Source organism: Rhinopithecus roxellana, chromosome 8 (assembly GCF_007565055.1).
Source record: "Rhinopithecus roxellana isolate Shanxi Qingling chromosome 8, ASM756505v1, whole genome shotgun sequence".
Classification (NCBI taxonomy): Eukaryota; Metazoa; Chordata; class Mammalia; order Primates; family Cercopithecidae; genus Rhinopithecus; species Rhinopithecus roxellana.
The window spans coordinates 142967511-142980617 of NC_044556.1; the positions used below are offsets into that span (position 1 = coordinate 142967511).

The window sequence follows — 13107 nt, forward strand, 5'->3', positions numbered from 1 at the left end:
TTCTGTTTCTCTCATAGGGGCATTTGTTCATCCAGTGTCTGAAGTAGGATGATGTTATATTTCTGCTAGGCTGTCTTCCAAAGATGAATCTCCTTGGCCTGGGTTACTTTCCTTTTCCATTTATTAAAATGAACCTACACCTCAGACTCCAGGACGTAATTATGACAGAAACAGTTTCTAATTACAGCAGTTCACATTTATTCCAGGAAGATGCCTGACTTTAACAACTTTGCTTTACTCACATAAAGCAAAAGCTAAATCCACGCTTTTAGTTGTATAATAAAAAGAATGTCACTGATAAAATGAAGCCTCTTCCTTTAATGCCCTGAAGTCTAAATTGAGAATATGTACAAAAGTCTCTGAGGGCTCCTGACCATAAGAAGGAACATTACTCAGTCAATAAGGACCTATTAAATATCTGTTCTACTCCAGTAGTGTCTGAGAGGAAATGTGAGGGAGGAAAGCACTATAAAGGGGCTTTCTGCCTAAGTGATTTCTCATCCATTCTAGGAGAGGGAAACAAAAATCCACCCTACCGTATTCCACTCTCTGGAATCCTAGAATGTCATATCTAGAAAGGAGATCAGAAGTTGTCTAACCTACTCTTCCCATTTGTAGATTATGAAGCCACAGTGCAAAGATATTAAATGGTTTATTCTAGGACACCCAAGTAATAAACTCACAACGGGAAAAATAAAAATGAGTAGACAGAGCACAGGAGCCTGCCTCAGATGCAAAAGTTTCGTAACTGTTCCATGCTGTCTCCCTGACTCTCTTGGTCCATTTATGTAACTATAACCGAATAGCTGAGACTGGGTAATTTATAAAGAACAGAAATTTATTTCTTATCAGTCTGGAGGCTGGGAAGTCCAAGATCACGATGTCAGCATCTGATGAGGGCTTTCTTCCTGCATCATCCCATGGCAGAAGGCAGAAAGGCCAAGAGAGGGCAAGGACAAGGGAGAGAGAAAATAAAAAAGGGTCAAACTCCCCCTTTTATAACAAACCTACTTTTGCAACAACTGTATTAATTCATTTACTCAGCCCTCATGGCCTGTTTACCTCTCATTAGGCCCCACTTCCCAAAACTGTTGCTTTGAGAATTAAGTTTCCAATACATGCTTTTGGGAAGACACATTCAAATCATAGCACTGACTAAAACTGGTACATAAAATTGTAACTTGGTAACTATTTCAGTAATACTTTGGAAATACAATGCTCTAGTAATATTCAGTAATGCAATGCTCAGACTGTTGCCTGTTTTCATTAACCACACTAGAACAGAACAGTTCACTGTGTACGGAATTACACATCCATAGCAGAGCTATGGTTTACCAACGTTCTCAAGGTGAAAGTGTCAATAACACTATATGAACTGTCGAACAGTAACTACTAGAACTTCACTGTGTATCTAGCTAACGAGTCTTCTGCATACCAGCATCAGGTAAATTGCTTTATTGCAACTCCTCATAACAGTCCCTAATAGCCAATACACTGATCCACCACTTAGATATTTCCAATTACCTCATAGTCTATCAGTGTAATTTGGTGAGCTATTATCCTCAGAGTTGGAAAAAAAGCAAAACTCTACTAGACATTTCTGAGAAAATTGCTGCCAGCAATTTGAATATGTTGCATTGATTAAGTGAATTGAGCAAAATTGCTCTTCCCTTTTACTTTTCCCTCATCTTTATTCTACTTTTCTATCATTTCTCACCTTTCTCTCTACCTGCCCTTACCCTTAATCAATACCTACTTTGATTCATTAGAAAAGCATTTTTCATTTCCACAGCATTAAATTGTCCACCTTCGGAGCATTTAATCATTACCTGTTTTTCAAAATGACTTGTGTGACCTACACCTAAACACTGCCAGTGAAAAATGGTCTAGATCTTCTTTTGTGCCCCCGCTCTCCCCAAACAAGGCTTATCATGGCACTGCTAACATACATTTGTTTAATTTATTTAAATGATACTGCAATGGACTGTAATATCTTTGAAGGCAAAATGTCATATTCATTTTTGCATCTCCACTCCCTATCATTCCTGGCAAATATGCATGTTTGCAAAATGAATGATAATATCACTCAACTCATCAATAACCTTGAACAACAGTGTTCAAGGTTATAATACTTGGTTGGAATACTTGGGTTGGAAATGTGAAAGGAAGACAAAAACTAAACAGTCCTTATGGGTAGCTAAAAGAGAGGAGAAAGGGAAAAACATTCTCCTTTGGTTCAGTAGCAGTTTTCCTTGGAATAGAAAACATTGCAATCTTTACTCGGATATTATATGTTTCTCTGAATGAAAGTCTTATTTTGTGTTGCATTATTTTCATCATTTGCAGTAAATGTACGCACTTTTTAATGAAGCGTCTTTGTGTTTAATCTTACTGTTCTCTTACCATAATTACCGTATATCCGATAGAAAGGGTTTTTCCTCAGAGCAGATTAGAATCATAGGGGACAGAGGAATATGGGTGGGAAAGAGAAGACGTTCTGCATAAGAAAGGGTACGAAGTTGCTATAGAAGTTCTTGAAAGAAACTGGTAGCTACAAATGGAGAAAAGAAAGAAAGAATAAAGGAGAGAAAAGGGCCAGAAAACTCAATAGGGATAGGGAGCAGGAGGGGCAGGGAGGAGGAGGGGTAGAGAGGAGGCGGGAGGAGGTGGTGCAGTGACGGGGCATGCGCATGTCTATTGCTTCATTTGAGGTTGTTTGCCTTGTTATATTGTAAAGCTCTTCATTTCATCCAATTTACAACACACATACACACAGTTGGGTACATTTCCCTTCATAACATCTACTTATTTCTCTAAGAAATGTTTTGTGTGGATGGAGACACATTTTTTAATTTTTGTTAAGAAAGTGAGGAGGAGACTAAGCTTACCTATGTCGAGGTGCTAACGATTAAGCAAAGCTTCTAATGAAATAGGAAAAAGAAACTTAAGAAGCAGTGGAAACCATGAAATATAAGCTCTCCAGCTCTCCCCGCTCCCAGAATTCACAGAACACTAGGTATGGTTTTAGATTTACGCAGGCTATGAATTGAAGTTTCAGGGTCATTTTTATCTAGGACGTAGGCAAGAAGAAAGCCTCAAGAGAAGTGGATTATACGTAGTTCCTAAGAACAAATTCTCTAATGTGAACTGAAATACAATTATTAAAAGATGATTCCAGAGAAACAGATAGATTTATGCATAGAAATTTTACCAAACTGAACTCAGAACTCTCCTTGACTTTAGATATCCAACCTGTGTTTTCTTTACTTTTAAAGACACTTAGAAAATGCATCGAAGAAAAGTTGAAGATGTTTCTGGTTGTTTACAAGAAACTGTTTCAAGTGATGAATAACAGAGGCTAGACTTTAATCCCATTTGCGACAAGAACATTTGTTCTCTTTCTTCAATGAGTGATTGTGAAGTGACAGAAAGAAGTGGGAATTAAATCTCAACAAAAGTGACTTTCTCAGTTGTGTCTTATGAAGTATAGATTTCCTAGAAGTGGTTTTCATAATGGAACACAATTTTGGACTTCATGGAAATCAAAGTATCACTTTAAATCTCTCAGAACTCTATGGTTCCTGTTGGATATTTCAGACCCTCAAAATTTAATCTGGAAGTTAAACATAACAATCCATAAAAGAAGTCCTTTATTGTTTGCAAAAAAAAATTAAAACTGTCAATTTTATTATTTTGGAAACTTTCTTCATATTGTAAGTGGTGGTCATGGGGGCTAGTTTTAGGTGTAAGCTTAGCTAGGCTATGGCACACAGTTACCCAGTGAAACAGGAATCTAGACATTGTTTCAAAAAGGTATTTTGTAGATATGTCTAACATCTACAATCAGTTTAAATAAAGGAGATCATCCTCAATAATGTGGGTGAGCCTTAGTCATCCAATCAGTTGAAAGTCCTTACCAGCAAAATTGAGGTTACCCTCAGGAAGAAGAAATTCATGCTGAAGACTGCACTATCAGCTTCTGCCTGAGAGTTTGCAGTGTGCTTGCTTGTCCTACAGATTCAGACTTGCAAACCCCCACAATCACAGGAGTGAATTCCTTGAATATATTTATTTCATAAATAAATATACATGTAACCATACATATATAATCATATATATTATACAATGTTTGTATCCTACTAGTTCTGTTTGTATGGCGAACTCTGACTGATACAGTGGACAAATACTATTGACAATAGGCTTGCATAATACTAACAAGAACAGATGTGAGAGAGATGGTTATCCTAGCAAACTAATTTAATTGTTAAGTTTTTTAGATAACAGACACATAAAAATATATTCTTGAGCTAATAAAATAAACAAAAGCCAATTAAAACATGAAGTCAAGCAATATGAAAAGATAATTTGATTACTACCCAGCCTACATCTTAGGATTGTATGGAACAATAATCATCTTGGAGAAAAATATGCTACTTCATATAGTAATAAAATACGTGTCTTACTCCACCCCCACCCCCCCAAATTATAATCTCCTAGAAGGCAAAGAACACATCTTCATTTTAGGATGCCTTACTCACGGTAAGTACACGATAAATGGTTGCTAGATTTCAAAAATGAATAAATTTGTATCCTGAGTGTTATTCAACACCTATTGACTAGATGCCTCCTATGTTCCAGCACTGTGCTAAGTTTTGGGAGCAAAGTGGTACATACATTACGTCCTCCCCCCATGGAATTGTGCTGTGGCTTACCTGACCTAGTGACTGACCCAGGTGCCTAGGGATGGCATTGCCCAGGTATCATTAAAAGGCTGCTGCTGCCTTTAGCAGTTCTCTGCAAATCTGGTATGCTAAGTTCAAACGGACAATGGGTAAAGGGTGTGATTAAGTGATCTTTTCTTAATCAAGGCTACTGCTGAGTCCAGTGATGAGAATCAGGCACAGCATCTCTTTTACATATAGGTAACATAACTGCAACAACAAATACACATTTATAGAAAAGTCAAAAAAGAGAAAAAAATTATCCTGATTTATGTCAAACTCAGAAATTAGTAGTTTATTTCCCAGAACATTTAGTTTGCCTTCTTAACTATTATCTACTTAAACCATTTTGTAGAGACAATATGGAGATAAGGACATGGCCAGAGTTGTCAGACAGACCCAAACCTAAAGCCTAGCATCACCACCAGGTATGTGACTTTGGACAAGTTGCTTCACATATCTGAACCTCATTGTTACCAACTATAAAATGAGAACAATACCTGACTTCCAGCCTGCATGTGTATGTGTGTGTGATCGTGTGACAAAGTACTGTGAGTAAACCTAGCAGCTCAATGCCTAGCATTTGGAACGTTAACAATAAACGGTAATTAGATTTGATGTAGTACTTTACATTTTAAGGCTATACAACCTCTGGGATGACAATTTCCATTAGCAAAGTTACCAGTTCAAAGGCACTTCCCTTCTTGTGACTTTCAGAATGTGCTCAAACCATTATTTTTTCCAAGGGAAAATCTCCAGTATGTTATGGAAACACTATAAAGAGGAATTTCCAGGAAAAAAATATAAATATAGATAACAGTAATAGATGTATATAGACTCATAAGAACTGTAGACTCTTAGACCAGGAGGAAATACTGAAGATCATTTAGGTCTCATTTTATAAAATTTAGAAAAACAAAATAACCTCTTTAAGAGCCCTAAGTAGTTAACAGTAATGTGAAGACAACCGATCAGTTTTAGAGATAGACCATAATCTACTACCTATAATTTATCTCTATACTTTAGAATTATTATTTTCAAAGGGGTAAATGCAATTCCCAAAACAATAGCTCATACTTGGGTTGTCTCTGTAAAAATGACAAAGACAATTGCTTTTCCTCTATGATAACTCACACTTATTCACAGCTAACTCTATACTCTGACTTTCAGAGACAGTATCTCTCTCCAGGACGCTGGTCAATACATAAGAGGTACAGGGGATTGTAAGCGAATGGCCAGTCATTTGTTGTTTACCATGTGCCAGGCTCTGCCTATGCTTTCTCATTTAATCCTCACCCACAACGCTTTAAAATGCATGCTTTTATTTTCAACATTGTTCAAATGGGTTAATTAAGGCTTATCGAGATTAGGTAGTTTGTTCACATTCACACTGCTACCAAGTAGGAAAGCAAGATTTAAAGCTATTCTGTCTGACTCCAGAGGCCACAGAGATATCGAGTGTTTCTTGACACTACAAATTGCTAAATTCGTCCCTTCTATCTTATATTCTAATGTCCAGGCTTCCCTGTCTAATCCATGATAAATTATGCTGAATGCATGACTTGATTCTCTAGCTAGTTGACTGGAAATTATAGTCACATAAACCAAAAGAAGAAACCAGCCCAGAGTTTTTTGCTGATATAGTTGAATAGTGGGTATGGATGTCCCCTGGGCCTCGTGCTCCTGCAGATGGATGAATCGGGAGTGCAGCCTCTCTGGTGTGTAAACAGAACCACCCAACAGGAGGGCCTATGTCCTGTGGGACCTGAACAGAAGAATCAAAATGTTCATATCCCTAAGGAAATGGCATTGCCCAAGTGCCTTCAAAAGGCTGCCGCCTTTAGCAGTTCTCTGCAAATTTGGTATGCTAAGTTCCAATAGAAAATGGGCAGATGGTGTGATGAAGTGATATTTTCTTATTGAAGGCTACTGCAGGGCACAATGATGAGAATCAAGCAGAGCATCACTCTTACATATAAGTAACATAAATGCAATAGTAAGTAACACTTGTATAGAGCTGTTCATTTGGAAAGGGGTACAGAAACTGAAATCAGAAATTTGCTTCCACCTCACATTAGCCATATAACCTTGGGCTTCACAGTGACTCTGGATGAACTTTGGTGTCTTTTTATATGATGGAACTAGTTTCATTTACTTTTATTTATGGATTATTCTGTTATGTCTACCAAATAAGAATGTTTTGGACATGGATGGGAAAAACACACAGTGCAATACAAATATCTGATATTGTTACTAATAACTAGAATTTGAAAACAAGTTTTCTTACATTTTTTAAATGAATGTTCATAGACAGTTTATTGAGATTGATACAAACCGCTCGAGATCATTGTTGTCACTTAGTGTTAAAGGAAAGCCCTCCTGTCCAGAGCACATCACCCACCTCCAAATGGTAGAACATGAAGAAACTTTTAGACATGATCCTTCCAAGCCTTGTGATTATACACCTTGGAAAATAAAGGTTGCTCAAACCCACATAGCTTACCCAAAACAAAAGGAAACTAGAGTTCAGTTCTCCGGGGGTGCAGTCTGGTACTTTTAAGGATTTTACCTCTTTTCTATATTTTTATTATTAAAATATAATATTTGTTTAAAATAATCTAAAAGAAATTTTCATGATTTTTTCCAGTGGTGTCTAATGGGCCAGACAGCATTTTGAAAGCATCACAGGATGATCCAGATGAAAAGATGAGTAACCATCAGAGCAGCTCAGAGAGATAAGATCACAAATCAGCACCCAAAAATGACAATCATTAATTTTGTCACTAAATGACATGACAATAAACGGTATGACTCTTTTCCATTTTTTCTGTGGTTATTCAAGAGGTAAGAAGGGGATCCCACCCTTAGTAAACTTCTGGGAAAAAAAAGAGACATAATGATGCATTTTTTCCCTCAAGTTTATTTATAACCCAAAGACGGTAACAAGCTTTTTAAGGGTGTTAATCACCCATGTTTCCTTCTTAAACACTCTTATTTTTACTTCCACCCACAGGAAAAAAAAAACTTTTTATAAATAAGATTAGTCACTGAATAAAAGGAAGTAACTAAGGCTAGTGATTGCTTAATTATTTCATGTGTTAAGAAACTTTAAATTACTCCAATAAATTAAAAATTCATAATTGAACATTTTATGACTGTAGATACATTCTTGGAGTTAGAAAATACCTAAAGAGATTCTCTCCTTCAATCTTTCACCTGACGAAAATATAATCTCTATGAAATTCCACACAAAAAGCCATTTGGCAGCTATTAGAAAATATCTAGTAACGAGACACTCCGTAATGGGACATGGGGACTAGCAGTTGGGAAACTCACTTCATTTACGTACTGGATATATATTTATGTAAAATAATTATTTAGAAATCTGACCCCACCATTTGGTTACATTGCTGTATGCACCCACAGTATTCCACATAACTCCCCTCTCAGCATTTGTCTGTCTTTTTAAGTATTATTATCTCATTCCTTCAACTCAGAGAATGCGCCTGTCTTGTTCCTCCCTCTTTCTCCAGCACCTAACATACTGCCTAGCAATGGATGCTTAATAAATATTTCTTGATTCAGTGCATAACAGTTTAAGTACATGTCCTAGAGATTTTCAGAATAAATCAAAGCATTTTTCACAACATCTTTTTTATATTATATGATATTTAACAGATCTCTTTTCCAGAATCAACAACCCCATATTTTGTGGCCACTTGTGACCTGACTGGTCCCAGAGTCTGCTCTGTTGAAGTCATTGTCTCCAGAATATGACTCATTTAGTCAAAATCCCCTTCAAGGTGTTACAGAGATTGAGAACAGGGTACTCCAGCAGAATACAGTGAAACTATTGTCTCCTTTGATACCACCTCACTGCCAACAAATGCTGTTTGTGCTTGTATCTGTTTCCTATTTAATCACATAATATTGTTTGGACTATATTGCATTGAGGTCCTATTCACTTTCATGTGAATTTATTTGAAGGATGCTCTCCTCATTGTTTGAAACTAAATATAAGATTTGAATTTTCTTGCTAACTTTTTCAGTTTATATTTCATATTAATAAGAACAGTGTTTATTCTTGATACTCTCATTTCACTCTCAAGATGCCCCTGCCCTCCGACACATTAACGACAATGTTAGTGTCACGCACACCCTGGAAAGGACTCAAATTGAAGGAAGTGATCATGCTGATAATACAGAACCAGAGTTTTGAACATTTGCCTGTCATTTTAGAGAAAATAGTCCCTATGTCCAGCATGAATGTGAGCACAGTTCTATGTATAGCAGCTCCAAAGTAATGACACAGACATGAATCATCTGACACAAATCAACACAAGAGGCAACTTCTGATAGATTCAAAAGTTAAAGCTTTTTACAGATGATAGCCAAGTAAAGAGTTTTTTCAAATCTAAACTGTTTTTCCATTAAATCTGCATTACCGTTTTAATACTCACTTTTGTTCCAGATAGCCCAGTAAGAATTCCCAATTAAAGTCAACAACTTTCACCAACTCCTGTTCTCATTGCCTTTATCCAGTCTATCTGTCCTCTCATGTCATTCTACAAAGTGTCAGTAAGATTCTTCTTTCTCTTTATATTCTTGGCTCAATTTATTTAATAAACACTAATTAACATCTTACCATGTATTTGTTGTAGGGGTACAGCAAATTTATTTATATTCCCATCTCATTCTAGAAGGTAATATAAGTGAATTATAAGGTTACAAAAAAAAAAAAGAAATGGAAGGAAAGAAAGGAAAGAAGGAAAGGAAAAAGGAAAGGAAAAAGGAAAGGAAAAGGAAAGGAAAGGAAAGGAAATCCAAATAGGAGCAACTAGCAAATGGGAGAAAAACAAGACAAAGACCTAAAATGGAATCAAGAATGAGGCTTAAAATCCATCCCATGAAGACCTACAAATTTCCTTCAGCTGAAGCAAAGTTAACTTTAACTTTTTGGACAGTCAAGGCAAAATGGAAAAACCTGATTAATTTCAAAATCAAAAGTGTTTCTAACATAAAAACATAATTGCTCAGAAGTACCATTCTCCTTAGTCCTAAAAGCAAAAAAGTGTTTTCCTCCTAAGGGTTTGTATAAAAACAGTATCTTCCCTCTTTAAAAAAAAAAAAAAAAAAAAAAATACCCTGAGTTTCTAACTACTTTCCTATTTATTTCTCCTTGCTCGCAGACACTCTTGAAAATGATAGTCTACCCTTGCTGATTTCATTTACTCACTTCATATTCATTTTTCAACTCACTGCACTGAAAGTCCCATCCTTATATCTTCTCTGAAACTGCCTGGTAAATGAAGTTAAGTGCTCCATAACTTCACACTAATATTTGTGGCAAAATACTCCCATCTACTTCATGTATATCCAGTTTCTCTCTTTTTCAAGCTATCTTGCATATTATAGCCAGAACAATTTGCATTAAGAACTGACCTAATGTGGTTGCTCTTCTGCTCAAGGACCTACTGAATAGCAACCACATCAAACCTGAACACTTTCTTCCACTTTCTAAGGTCTCCATATTCAACTCCCCGCCATACTCTAACATATACTCTAAATCATGAGGAGTGGCATGTTTGACTCCTAATCCGTATATGTCCCCTATCTTTGAAGCCTCAGTATCCCCAATCACATGTTCAGCCCTGTCTCTAGGCTCTGAACAACACTGCACTTGAAACAGGGGAATACGAACATTCTTCTGTTGATAATTTCTCTGGCAGTATGTTGCTCTGGTCTCGCTGCTTGCTTATATTCCAGCCTTATAACTGAATAACTTTCATTTTTTTTCTTATTACTAGTATCTCATACTGACTTAATTTACTGAGTACCCAGGCACTGATACTAAGCCTTCACTGACTGAGCTCCACTTATTTCCTGCCCTCCTGACTGTTTATTGACTGCTGCTTCAAGCTCCACTGATAGGTGACCTTTTTCCAACTTGATTTGTATTTGTTTTGGCCCCTTGATTAGAACTACCCACTTTCCTTTCTTCTAACAGTCAAACATCCTGGTTTCACACGCTGCCCAATGTGTTCACTTTTCAGATGACCTTGATTCCATATCCTAGAGATGGCCTGGACTGGAGCCCATTGATTCTAGCTCCTGAAGTTCTGCAGTCTGGCTCATCTTGTAAACAGACAAACCCAGCCTCCTCATTGTAGACTCCACAGAGGCATTTATTCTACTCTCATGTGTTTTTCTGCAGTCTTTGTTTGCAGTCTTGTTTGTTTTGCAGTCTTTCTTTTTTAGAATGCTATCCCTCTTTTCTCCAAAGCCAAATCGATCCTTCAAATCCCAGTTCAAGTCCCACTTCAAGAATATTCCAGTTTTTAACTAGTGTACCATCTCTGAACAATATAATAGCTCGAATCTACACTGCACAATGTTTTATCCTTCTTTACTCCCTCAACTCCAGGTACATAATGCAATTGTTGCTAATAACTTAGTAGTTACAAAACATATATTTAATTCAAGTATTAATTATATTTTAATACTCAGGAGACTTCAAAATAGGAAAGTTATGTGAGATTTTTATAAAACAAATTACAAAGTATTGGACTATAAATTTAACCCCAAATAGATAGAGATAGATACACAGATAGAGCATTTACATGATGCCAACGATGTAGAAAAATTTAGCCACAAGCTTTCAATCATCTTCCAACATAAAATTTATTCTGCTATTGAGGTATTTCTAGAGAATCTATACTAAGAAGACCTAAAGACATATTGGAAAGAGTCAAATGTAAATCCTATAATGTAAGGAGGTTTTGGATGAACTGCTTTAGGTTATATTCTCTCTCAAGAGGTTACAATGCTTGTTCTAATATATGATGGTGTCAATTTCTTACACATTTTTAAAAGTATCAAAGTATTTAGCATCATATGCCCAAACTTGCAACAAACTATATTTAGTATTTTTTATTCAAAATATAAACTACTAAAAATTTTTTGATGGATTAACAGAAATGAACTATGCTTACAACACAAAATAAAAGGATAGCCAGACTAGATATCTAGAATCTATCTAGTTTTATAATTGTAAAATTCCAGGAAATACCAAATCATGCTGACAACAGATTTTTGAGATAAATTTTGTTTCAATAATGTATAGACTGTATGCAAAGAAATGGACCTGGATAATGTTTTTTGATGGTTTCTAACTTTATTCCAAGTCTACAGTCTTTGTGAGCAGAGGACTAAACTGAATCTGGGCTCCACCAAGAAAAAAATAGGTGACCTAGGACAAGTCATTTAACTTCTTTAGTTTATTTATTCACTTATACAGATAACAATGATAAATGCCCTGTCTTCCTCAAGATCGTATAATAAAAAAACTGTGTTAAAAACTTATATCAAAATGTTTTACAAGTAATGTTTTACATAACATTTAATTATTATGAGTAAATAGAACCATTTAAAAACTAAATCTTTCAAGATTATATTCATTCAAATGGAAATAGCTAAATTTGTGCATGAATATCAGATGACTTCTTCCTGCCTTGGTTACTAATGAATGGCCAAGCTTGTTTCCATAAATAAATGGGCACTAGGATGTTTTTTTAAAAATACATGTGGCTCAAGATTAGACTTCTTCCGCTTTGTGGTATCACATGTCTGACCACAGCAACTATTTTAAATCATGGTCTATGATTTTTAATGACATCTAACCCACACAAAGGGTCATCATTCTTAACTAGATGTGTGTGATGTGTTTAATTGCAATGTGTTTTTTTGTGTGTGTTCTTGTTTTTCTCTTTATCATTTTAACATGTATTTCTATAATACTTTGGTAATCCTGAAAACACTCAGGTCACCTTACAACATCGAGACAGGCATAGACCACTGTTTCCTTAAGTCTATAAAGTTTTGTTATAAAAATTGGCTAGCCAACTGTTCTTGGCCTAACATTAATCTAATAAAAGTGTTTCCAAAGAAAGTTTGTGGAGTGAAAATTAATTGCTATTATTTTCAACTTTAGTTGAATTTTTAAATAAAAACACTAAAAACTGAACAATAGTATCTAATACTACTATTGGAATTCCATAGCTGGGCATGGCAGTACATGCCTATAATCCCAGCTACTCAGGATGCTGAGGCAGAAGGACTACTTGAAGCCAGCAGTTCGAGACTAGCCTCAGCAATATAGAAAGACCCTATCTTACATGAAATACAGAAAGCAGGAAAGAGAAAGAGACAGATGGAAGGAGGAAAGGAGGGACGGTGAGAAAGACAGAGAGAAAGAGAGAGGGGGAGGAAGCGGAAGGGAGGGGGAAAGAGAGAGAGAGAAAGAAAGAGAAAGAAAAAGAAAGAGAAAGAAAAGAAAAGAAAAAGAAAGAGAAAGAAAGAAAGAGAGAAAGAAAAAGAAAGAAAGAAA

The 13107-nt window shown here is 36.0% G+C and overlaps 1 long non-coding RNA gene across 1 annotated transcript in view; it reads right to left on the reverse strand.

Annotated features, from left to right (window-relative positions):
• Window positions 1-266: 266 nt before the first annotated feature.
• LOC115899055 overlaps window positions 267-13107 on the reverse strand; it is a 156771-nt gene continuing 143930 nt past the window's right edge. The window contains exon 7 of the long non-coding RNA XR_004058657.1: window positions 267-908. This is a non-coding gene — a long non-coding RNA (uncharacterized LOC115899055). The remainder of the gene's footprint in view (window positions 909-13107) is intronic.